At 39.1% G+C, this 12,509-nt stretch overlaps 1 protein-coding gene across 3 annotated transcripts in view; it reads left to right on the top strand.

Annotated features, from left to right (window-relative positions):
* Positions 1–1,103: 1,103 nt before the first annotated feature.
* LOC140241050 (WD repeat-containing protein 5) overlaps positions 1,104–12,509 on the top strand; it is a 42,783-nt gene continuing 31,377 nt past the window's right edge. Inside the window, exon 1 of one of the 3 annotated variants that reach the window (XM_072320821.1) lies at positions 1,104–1,351. The gene's annotated coding sequence lies outside the window, so the exon portion shown is untranslated. Of the gene's footprint in view, positions 1,352–11,326; positions 11,660–12,509 lie in introns of those variants that run through there. The other 2 variants (XM_072320820.1, XM_072320819.1) reach the window with 2 other exon arrangements.

Genomic DNA, 12,509 nt, shown 5'->3' with positions numbered 1-12,509 from the left:
TTATCTTTCTTTCAAAATGGTCTATGAGGTACATATTTGTGTAAAAAGGATCACAACCTTCCAAATTCAACAATGTCGCATATTTTCAAGAACGGGTGTAAAAAACGCGAAGAGATTTTCCAAAGAAAATAAAGAACGCATTTTTAATCCCTTCGGGCGCAACGATCATACATTATATAGGATTACAGCCGAAATGATTCATGAAATCATCGCATTCCCGCTGGGCACCAACAGCGTAACATACCTCGCAAGTTACGATAAACAGCGCATATATGTTACTCGATTTTCGGGCTGGTGTTTAGAAAAAACTTAACAAACGCATTTTACACAATCTGATTTTGTTCATTGTAATTTCACACTGTTCACTGTATATCATAAACGAAAAAACATTCTTTCAGAATGGTTCGATACAAGAGGAAGAGATAGGTGAAGAAAGAATCGCGAATCATCCTGCCGAGTAGGCCTACTTCTCAAGAACATAATGTGCAACTATTATGAGAAGAGATTTTTGGAAGAAAAATAAAGAATTAACGCATTTGAACCCCTACTTTTTTCCGTCTTTTTTATGTATCAATTCACAAATGATTTCCCTTTATTGTCTCAATAATAACGATCCATAATTGTGTAATAACAACGCAAAGGATGTTCTTATAAGTTTGATTGACGGGTATGACGTCGTGCTTATATTTTTCTTTGTTTTTGATGCGTACGGTTATAACGAGGTACCGGTTATTACATGCACAGGATAGCGTGCGTTAGTGGAGATGTAGCGCACTCGAGGGTATTTACAATTGTGAAACATGCACTACATTGTAAATACCCGAGAGTGAGCTGCATCTCCACTGACGCCACCAAATAATCCTATGCATCATTTGTTTTATAAAATGGGTCGAAAACTAACAGCATTTTTCACGTACCTTTGTGGGTCAATACCAGTCAGCTACATGTAGCACTCGCTCAAGAGTCAAGATGTCCGAAGATGTTCGTCCCAAACATTTACGCACGTCGCACTCGGAAATCCCGCACATACTGTACGTAAGTGACTGATCATGGAAGTGCGCCCTCTTATGGCGACGCCATAACTGGGGGCCAACCAGGCCGGGTCGGCAAGCGCCCTGCGTGCGTGGCAAGGGTGCCAGCGGCAGCCAGTGCTTTTACCACCCGGCGCCAGCCGGCCAGCAGCTAGCTATCTCTGGCGCTGGCAGCGATCGACGCATCTGGATTTGTGACAACTAGAGTCTACTTTTTTTTTTTTTCGCGAGCTAATAAAAAAAAAAAATTAAACAACTTCTACCGACTATGAGCGAATGGGTAGATGACATACGGCTGTAGCCAAAACTTGAATTTCAAGGTAAATATCGGTACGATCCGTGAGTGTTTGTAGACTCTATTTCTTTGGCGATGACTTGGTTACTCGCGTGTAAACCCCATATATTCACATTTGTGTAAGAGAATAAAAACCGCTGGGGAGAACTATGGCTAGGCGCAGGCAGACGTCTTGCTAGTAAGCATAGACTGTTGAGAAGTTAACTGGTATAATTAGATACAAATAATGAATAAGAACCTTGAGCTAGAGATGGCGCTATAAATTGCAACCTATCAGTTAAATTGAACCTTTTTAGGCTTTTGCCTTTACTCGGGAGTCTCGGGCCAGCGGGGTAGAATCTGTCTAAATCTACGTTAGATCTTGTCTAGAGTTCTAGGCAAGAGTCCAGACTAGATCTAGACCTATTGACTTCTAGAACCCTACAGCCTATATCATTTTCGGTTGTCGATAACTTCAGGCAAGCCTAACTAAGTAAACCAAAAGGAATACAAATCTAGGCGTTTCTAAGCCGTATAAACTTAAATTACGTTGCCTGATGTCAACAACCAAAACTACTTGGGTCTAAGTAACCTTGCATAACATCACCCTAACGCCTAAGATCTGCAAAAGAGATTTTCAAATCATACCTTCTTAATAAATTATGATTATGAAACGGATGTTTGCCACCATCCATGGTTTAATATTTAAAAGTATCACTTTATCAAAAATCAAATTCAGAGTTTCAGGCCAAAATTGAATATGGTCAATTCAGTGCTGAACATTAAAGAAGTGAAATCAATAGGCCCCTATAAGAATTGAACGCATCTTGAAACATTTATTTAGCTGTAGTGTAGGCTGTAAAATGTGTGGCATAATAATATAGTATAGCCAGGAAGTGTATTCTAACTTTGGCAAGTAGTGCACAAAAGCATTAAAAAAATAAGTCAGTGAATTATCAAAATCTTTGATCTGAACTTGTCTTCTAAAATGAACAACATATTTTACGAATATGCAGTGAAAGCCTAATCAAATAGAGAATCTAGTAGGCATAGTTTGTTTCGATATCTATGCATTTTTCATACCGTTGTATTTCACTTTATAATTGTCTCTAATTGTATATTTATCATGCGTCAGTGGTGTCTGAATTGCACACACTGCCGTGAAGCTTCCATTTCCATTGTTTTTTTTTCTGTTATTTGTGCACCCAACAACTGCACAATATGTTTTCCTGATCCTTCCTCTGAAGCTTTCATTGTAGATCAATATGTCTGAATCACTCAATTTGTCCAAAAGAAAAGCATTGAAAGCCGCTGAACGACTTTTCCCACAGTGAGTAAACAATCACAATATTAGCGCGGCGGTCGCCGGCCGCGGCGTAGCGGCCAGGCCCGGCTAACTATGCGCGACGGGTACGCTAGGCTGTTGTGCTGCTGCAAGTGCAACTCGCTGGCCTGGGTAGCTAGCTCACTGGAAGCCCCCGTTGGCCCCCAGTTATGGCGACCGTTATAGCGCCGCTAGCGGCGGTAGGTGAATAGGTCATCGAAATTGAATCGGTCTATACGTACGCCACACATGTTATGCACACAAGAAAGGCCGGCCGGCCGGCAGCCCGAACTAGAAGTTGTAACAGGATTGACAGCGCGTATAGTAGCGCGCGACGCACTTGTAACAACTAATTGAGTGCGCACTGCTAGTGTAGACAGTGTGACGTCAGGCCGTGCATGTTAGTGAGAAATTGATACACGCACACGTGACTCATTTCAGCGCTTCCAATTGGCTACATTCTTGAACCCATTTTATAAAACGAGGTAATAGGGAGCTTTAGATTTTGACGCGCGGACGTTTGAGACAACGAGTGCGCTGGACGTTCTCTCCCCTGCATCGCGTTGAAAAGTAGCTTTAGATTACGCTGGGACGCAACGTATAAAAAATAGAATCGCGCCCCCATATGATCGGTGCATGAAGTAGCTCTCTACGTTGCAAACTGTGCGGACGTAAAAATAGCCCAGGGCCCCGTTGCTAGAAACTTTGCGTTCAAACGCAACTTGCAACTGATTGTCACTGACCATTCTGATTGGCTCAGGGTCTGCCCTATTAAGAAGACATGCATGCAACAATGATTTTGATTGGCCAGTGACAATCAGTTGCAAGTTGCGTTTAAACGCAAAGTTTCTAGCAACGGGGCCCAGTACGCGTAGTGAAAAACTCAGGCGACGCAAGCTAAAAATAGATCGACTTGACGCATGCTTCTGCGCACGCTCAGAACGTGTTTTTTCCCTATGAACGTCCGCGCGTCTAAAATCTAAAGCTCCCTAATATCGCCGGTCCCATGGACCTCGTTATAACGGGATTTCACTGTACGTCCGCCCGGAGATTCTTCCCATCCATTGAGAAGTAACCACAGATATAAATAGGTAGATTGATCAAGCCCATTCACAACCCACGCGTAGCTTTATAGCCAGTTGCGCGCACATTACATGCCGCCATTTTGATTAGTCTTTTGTTACGTCACGGCTTGCGATGAACAGGGGGAGGTAAAAAAGAAGAAAAAAAAAAAGTCAGCGTAGAAGGGCGCGCTACTAGTATATTATGCTGCAACTCTGCAAACCCTGTTCTGCGCACGCTAGCCGTGACGTAACAAAAGACTAACCAAAATGGCGGAGATCGCGTGCGCTGGCTATGCTTTCAGACCCCACTTGATCATTCTACCTATATAGTTCTGTGGAAGTAACCCCCAAGGGAGGGGAGTGAGGGGAGGGGGACCATTGACCCTTCACCCCACCCCACCGTATCGGCCGACTGGGCCTTGGACGATGCCATGCAGTGAAACTATTATAGCGTTGAATCGACGCCATTCACCCTCCTTCAAAATAATACACGACTTGACCGATAAAACTTTGCAATGCCGTAACTTTCTTATTTTGTCCACCCTATAGTTTCTCTGTAAGACCGCGACAAGTTACAAAGTCGCATAGGCCTATTTAATGTCACACCAAGACTCACAAGAAAAATCTAAGTATTTCTAACTGCTGCACGAAATCTCGCAATATCGCTTTATCACGTCGCGTATCTCTAATTTCGGTAAATTTTCGGTGAATATCAGATAAAATGATTTTGGCAGTATAGAGGCCTACATTCTTCTTTTGGTTAAGTCTGCCTCCTTCAATATAGGCTGAAGATTCTTGCAGACTGTGTTATCTTTACATTATGATACAGTTTATTTACAGTTATTTACAAGCACATAACAAATTTGAAGAGAATGACTAGCCACTGTGATCAACCGTTAGTCGGTTACGGAATGATCCCGCAGATGGCGCTGAAACAATTTCCGACGACAGGGAATTCCAGCTCCTTTACTGAAGATGTAATATTCTTATCATAGCCGGTTCAAATTTTGAATAAAAGTCTAAAATTTATGAAAAGAGTGCTCATGTCGGTAACTGCATGATTACATTTTTTTCCTAATTGGACGATCCGTTACATCATTATCATCAAAATGTATTGTTGCCCTCTGGTATCATCCCCATTTTTTCATGTGCGACTTCATGTTTAATACAATCTGACTGTCAGGCCCGCAACTAGGAAAGTTCAGCCCAGGGGAATTATTGGAAAAAGTGGACCAAAACTTTAAAAATTAACAACTTTTGCATCGATAGTCCGATTTTCCTCAAACTTTCATTGATATGTTCTAATAATGTTGCTACTTTCACTCAATCCACATTGTTCTTTGGGATTTGGTTTCCTTTACTAGTAATTTGTCTACTACCCTGTCGCCGTAGAGGGCAGCATGCTCATTTTCGGCGCGAATAAGGATGCTCGGAGGGGGAAAAGGGTCTCTTTCAACGATCACTGACGCTCTTTGGTATTAATTACACATTAATGTTAATCGTTCTCTTATCCGAGGGAGAGAGAAACTTTGAGTGTATGTGTGTGTGTGTGTGTGTGTGTGTGTGTGTGTGTGGTGGGGGGGGGGGTCCCCGAAGTAAATCAGGCACAGCAGTACGTTCCATACAAAAAAATGCAGCAAACTATCAAATCGTGATAAACATGGATAGCCAACATTGCATGGCATTATGAAAATTTGTAGCTGTCATAATAGCAACCGTATTATTTGTGTATACGTTGGCCCATAGCACGCATTCAGGCATTATGTTTTCGGGTTGTCCGTCCGTCCGTACGTACGTCCGTATATACTTACGTCCGTACGTACGTCCGTCCGCATTCGTTTACGCGATAACTTGAGAAATATTGACTGGAATTTTACCAAACTTGGTCCAAGTAGAAAGTATGATGGGGCAATTATTTGATTAGATTTTGGGTGAAATCGGTCAAAGGTCAAAGGTCAAAGGTCAAGGTCAAATCATGAAATTGTATCCGTTTACGCGATAACTCAAGACTGGATCGAGTAAATTTCACCAAACTTTGTCCGAGGATGATGTATGGTGGGACAATTACATGAGTAGTTTTTTTTAGTGAAATCGGACAGAGGTCAAAGGTCAAAGATCAAGGTCAAATCCTAAAATTTACCTGTTTATGTGATAACTCAAAACTGGATGAAGCAGCTTTCACCAAACTTGGTCTAAGTATGATGTATGATGGGGCAATTAGTTGAGAAGATTTTAGTGACATTGGCAAGAGGTCAAAGGTCAAAAGGTCATGGTCAAATGCTAAAAATGTTATTTCCCCCATATTTATGCAATGCCCGAAGGTATTTTATTGAAACTTAGTGTAGACATGTACTACTGCGTAAAGATTCTCCAGAGAGAGTTTCATGTCATAAGGTCAAAGGTCAAAAGGTCAAAGGTTAGGTGAAAATGTTACAATTTCACTTTTCTCGCAAATGGTTCAATGTATCTTCATGGAACTTGGTACATATGCATGTACTGACTGGCAGGGATTATCTAGGGAATTTAGGGGTCATGGGCCAATAGTCAGGGGTCAAAGGTCAAGGTCAACTCCTCAAAATTTTACTGTTTCCCTCATATACTACCGTAGTATATGCAATGCTTGCATTATTAGTTTTAAAACTTAATATATACATGCATTACCTAATGGAGATTCTATGGGAAATTTCCAGCCAGAAGGTCAAAGGTCAAAGGTTAAGGGTCAAAGGTCAGGTTTAAATGAAAAAAAAAATCTGTTTTGTACTGTAATTACACTCTTTCTTCATACCTTGAAAATTACTCAATGCAAAAACATATAACAGGGTCGGTCAGAAGTCAAGTAGAAATCCTCAATTCCCCAAATATGTGTACCTGCACTCTTAGACAATATTATAGCAAACCCAGTTTGAGGAAAGTGAACATTTCAGGCCACGCCACTCTTTTTTGTGTGCATCAAATACATATAAGGTTTGACCTGCCCCCCCCCCCCACTCCCCCCTCCCCCCACCGGAAGTAGCACCAGGAAAAAAAATGTGGTTAAAGCTTTTTTGTTGTTGTTTTGTTTTGCTTGTTAGTCGACGTCAACTGGAGGGCCACTGAAAGTTGTAGAAACCTTGAAGTGGTGCGAGTATCTAGAGGCCTCTTTTTTGTTTTGTTTTTGCTTGTTAGCTGATGAAACCCGGAAGTGGCACCAGAAATGACAAACTCCCTACCCCCCCCCCCCCCCACACACACACACACACTTTTAAAAACGTACGTGATGCCGCCGGCCGTGTCTCATACTCGTATATAGCAGACATAAGTTTTGGTATATGGATTAAAATAATGATTCGGCACAAAGATTATATAGCTTCAGAATGGGCTTCTTGACCTGCAGCTGCGGGGATAAATAAGAAAATATATTTATATTCTCTGTGGCGTTACTGAAAAATAAATTAACACAGAGTCTTTGTCTTTCTCAGCGATCCATGATAACTTCACTTAATAATTCTGTTCAATCTTAAAAACTTTAATTGAAAATGTGTTATTCTAAGTCACAAACATTTAGTTGCGGTATGCTTATGTTATTCCTGAAGGTTTAAATGAAATAAAGCATGCAGTTTTTCTCCTGAAATCTTCTAACAAATTTGAATAGTGGTTGATGAATGAAGTTGGTCTCCCCGCCGATGTCTTATTGTGCATTATACAGGCCTATAACCGCTAGCATGCTGCGGTATTTCATCACTACCGACGCTGATTACCATATTCATTGTCCATAAACATATTTCATGCCTCTCACGTTGTATAATGGCTTATATTTTACGAGCTTTGTTAAGTTCTATCAAAATTGATCGGCTATAATTTTCCAGTTCAAGCGATATACCAGTTCGATCAGTGTCCTCAGTTATTGAACTCTATAAGATTGCACAACCGTAATAACGGTGAAAGAAAAAAAAACAACAACATTGGTTATTTCCATTAACCGTTAGGGCCTAAAAGAGTAAATGGACCATTCTCCCGAAAAGTGTGCAAAACTGCGATTTTTGTGTCGCCAGCATGTTCATACAGTTCAAATCGATACTTGTCCCTCAAATTTTTTTTTGATTTTTTTTTTTAAGTTAAATTCATCCGAGAGGTTATCCTGTAAAATACATATCAATAAAGCTATTGGGACATCCGGGATAATAATATATAGAAATACGATCCGAAGTTTGATGTAACCCTGAAATACCCATGTCGCCAGGACAGGAAGTGTTCATTTGATATTGTAACAAGTTGTTGCTCGTTAAAATATCATTCAAATCAAATATTTTGTACTTCATTCCATTCATTTCATTCCAAATCGCCGTCAGATACGTTAAATACCCTTTTTCAGACTTTCGCGAGAAGATCAAAGTAATGCCGCAAATTTCATGTGTTAAACAAAGTCAACCTCACGCACACATGGAACCATGATTTATTCATTGAACCTCTTGTTACAAAATATATATATATATATATATATATATATATATATATATATATACTGATTCGAAGCCGCGGAAGCCTAATGTTATGAGCTGATATCAGATTTTATACGTTACTCAAACTTTGCTTCATTTAGAAAAAAAGTATGCTGTAAATAAAAACAAAGCTCAGATACTTTTGAATATATACTTAAGGTAATGATTACTCACACAACCGAAATTGTTGGAGAAAATAAATATTTTTGTAGAGAGTATTATAGTGTGAGAACGGTATACGGCATGCAATCAGATACGTTACCATCAAACATGTCATGTCAGATATACGTTACCAATGAATTTTTGCGCGCGGATTTGGCCGGGTGACAACGTGCTCTATGACTTGCTACATAGTTCTAAGAGGAATTAAAAGTTTATTTGATGGAAATCGGTTTTGAAATGAGCGATATATCCAAAATAAAGTAAAAGAAAGAGGTCCTAAATGTGATGGCTCGTCTACTTTTATTTGGACATTTTTCTTTTACTTTATTTTGGACATTTCAGTCATTTCAAAACTGATTTCATCAAATCAAAAATGTGATGACTCGTCTACTTTTATTTGGACATTTTTCTTTTACTTTGGACATTTCAGTCATTTCAAAAGTGATTTCATCAAATAAATACTGAATTCCTCTTAGAGTTATAATATGCTCTTAAGTATTTCGTATAAGTGGATTTCGATTATCTTGCAAAAGTTAAAACCTATATATATATACTCATCTTAACCAGAACTGTAATATCTCTTAGAATTGTGGCATTTACAAAGAGGGTCATCAGATAGGGCCTATATAAGTTACAAATTAATTTTATTTCTGCTTTCTTGTGTGTGTGTGTTTTTTTGTGTGTGTGTGTTTTGTTTCACAATAACACAAAAGGATTTTAAGGGCTGAAGTGTGGTACTCACCTTTTTTCAACTTTACAGCCAACGCAAATATGTGAACGGTCTAACCTTTGTTCATTATAATTTTGCATCTTATCTACATAATTTAATGCGCTATAGTATTATGGTTGATTAGAAGTCAAGAACACTTCCTTTGTTGTATGATTATGTTCTGAAAATGACAATAGGATTTAATGTCTAACGTTTTACATCAGGTTGCTGAATCACATGTTTGAGTGATCGGGGTTTGATGTAAATCGGTAGTTTATTTTGTCAATAAACAAATACTTTGTCAGATACGTTACCATTGATTCTTGAGACCTAATTCATTACAGACAGGAACAAAGGAAAATTGAATCAACTTCATTCTTACTGTCTCCCGTGTATAAAAATTACAAAATTTCGGAACTATAATATCAGAACATTTTACTGTATATAGTGGATTTGTGCTTGTTTGGTTTTCGTATATATTTCACGTACATCAGTCTCAAAGTTTTATTAAAGAGTTATCTAATCTTCTATGACGAGAACATTCTTTACGTTTAGAAGTGCGGTGTTTTAACGAAAATGATTATGTTCTCACAAGTTACAATGAATATATTTCCATGATTATAGTGTTGGGTTTAAAATGTTATACATGTACTAACGGAACGTCTGATGCGTCAGATACGTTACCTTACACCGTTCTTTTTTCCAAAATGTATTCAATCTGACAGAGATGCGTACCTGATGGCATTTGCTATTTACGAGAAGTATAATACTTGTTCACAAAGTTTCATACATCATAATCAATAAGATTATTGATATAATTCAAATGCAGGGAAAAGTTGATTTAAGGTAACATATTTTAAGCCAAAATATGCATGTGTTCTTGATTTTTTATTAGCCTTCAATTTATGAATTACAATCATTTTTATTACAGATTAGATCAAGGCTGACTCCAAAATGTTTCCATGATGTTTGTTTATGTTTTAGCTTGTAGTTTTACATAAGCACTGTCATTTTAAAGCAAGCAAGACGCTATACCTCTGGTAACGTATCTGATATTTGGTTTCAACATGCAGAAAAAGGACTCTACGTTTGGAAATATTTCTAGAAAAAATATGAGCATTCAAAAATCACCCATTGATTGTTCTGTATTCCTAAGGGATTGAAGTTTCTAAATTGATAAAAAATGAAAGAAATCTTTGATGTTGAATTTTTGTCATTAAAATTGTACAACGGTAATTGCACGGTATTTCGGAGAATGTCCCAAATGTGTCCGTGCTTAGTGGAAGGTATATGATATTGTAGGGCGCTATATGAAATGCAGATTGTGTGTAGGGGAGATTTAGATTTCTCTATTGTACCCTGTGAATTATCTAATGAGACTAGGCATCAAACTTGAATAGTAACATCGGGTATCCACGTACAGGGCCTACATTGATGCTTGGAAAGAAATGCTTATCTTCTTACGGAGATTTGAGTGTGTGTGTGTGTGTGGGGGGGGGGGGGCAGGTGCAGGGCCCATGAATGATAATGTAGTGTAAAGAAATATTTTTGCAACTCATTGTAGTATCAATTGATTGTCGCAACTCGAAGATTAATTTCATCAGTGAGTTGATATTGAACACATCGAGAGTTTCCATGTAATATAATTAAACATGCATCAGTTTTTGTAAATCTTTTTACCTGAATGAAGCAGGGGCGGATCCAGGAATTCTGTAAGGGGGTAGGGGCGCACGCGTCCCCCATTTTCTTTTTATTTCTTTTGTTTTAACAAAAAAAAAATGTGGATCCGCCACTGATGAAGTATAATAATCAGAAAGCAAATAGCAAATTACCGGCCCGTACGAAATCACCAAGTTTGTGTTTTGCAAAACTTAAAAAAGAAAGGAATCGATCCAGAAAATGTTGCATTTTTGTTGAAATAACCAACAAAAAAGTATTATGGAGAGAGTATAATATATCAGGATATGGAATGAGCATCATTATCTGCGAGTGCATGTGATGTTTTCTTCTTTGAAGTATTCTTGGCGAGTGGAATTGGGCGAGTTTTCTCTTGCACTACTGCCTCGACAGATCTGTCGCTCCCGTGCTGCACAATGCACGCGTACTTGGTAATATAATTGCACGTGGATAATCGAAACCGCGGCTGGCTGTGTGGATAAGCGGAGCACACCAGCGCCTAGCATCTCGCATAGCGTGAGGATCTACGCTTCCGCGCTCCCGCGTCGTGACATGACTGCTCCACAGAGTGCCATATACGAAACCACTCGGCTTTATGTATGCCTGTCCCCTTTGCTTGGGATCCCTGCCTGTCGCGTGTGTATACCCGACGCACGGTGGCGCGGGCACCGATACAACTACAAGGCAAGTCCCACATACAGTGGCTTTGCATTGCGGACAGTGACATCAATAACTAACAGTAACAGCCTTAAAACGTTGTTTTGGATCTTGTGCCCACATTCTCTGTATGTATGTATTTCTCCACATCTCAAGTTCACTCCAGCCAAGAGACTGAACGAAGAAGAAACATTTTCTCGGTAGGTGAGGAGTTAAGCGCCTGAACACAGTGGCCAGTGACCGAAGTGCAGACTCGGCTGTATTGTACTTGTAACGTTAGAAGGTAAAAATAGAAGAAGCATGTTCACAAGAGCAGAGTCGAGAGGGGTCTCACACTTTAGCTGTTACTACGTGTTAGTTAGACTTAATATAAAGTCTTATGTTTAACATGGCACTAACAGTGGCCCTAACAGTATAACACTACAGGTAGGCCTAGGCCTTTCACAGGGCTGTAAATTCAGCTCAGTTTAACGTTGTGAACATGGTGTGAATTGAGCATATTGTTGAGTAAGAATAGATGCAAACTTGTGAATAGACATTACCTTTACCTACGTGTATGGTTGAGGGGTCTAGATATCGCGCACGTAAATTTGAAATGCTCTTAAAATAGAAGTTATTCTATAATCGTACCTGAATTTCTCAATGAATATCACGAAAAAGCAGAAAAATCACCTCCCAGAATCTCCTGATGATACGATGACGGAGTAGTGCGCTGTCGCCGTTTGTATGTCGGACTTTCTTTTATGCGTTCAATTTCTCGGGGTATGTAAAGATCGCGCAGCTGCCCTCTGTAGTTTCATGCGTGAAAGTGTCTGCCCCTCTGCGGCTGTAACGTGCTCCGGCTTTCGTAGAATATTTTTTCACTTGATATTAAATTTGTCCCTGTTATAAGCAACAGCAGTTTTACCTAACTTTTGTATATTATTGTTATTATTATTATTATATGTGTTATTATTATTATTATTGTTATTATTATTATCATCATTATTACTATTATCACCACCACCATCATCGATCATCATAATCATCATCATCATTATCATTTTCATTATTATTATTATCACTTCCACCACCATCATCATTTTATCATTCTTATTATCATTATTTCTATCATTGATATTTTCATAATCGTT

This window comes from Diadema setosum, chromosome 17, assembly GCF_964275005.1.
Source record: "Diadema setosum chromosome 17, eeDiaSeto1, whole genome shotgun sequence".
Taxonomy (NCBI): Eukaryota; Metazoa; Echinodermata; class Echinoidea; order Diadematoida; family Diadematidae; genus Diadema; species Diadema setosum.
This window is presented reverse-complemented; position numbering and strand designations above follow the sequence as displayed.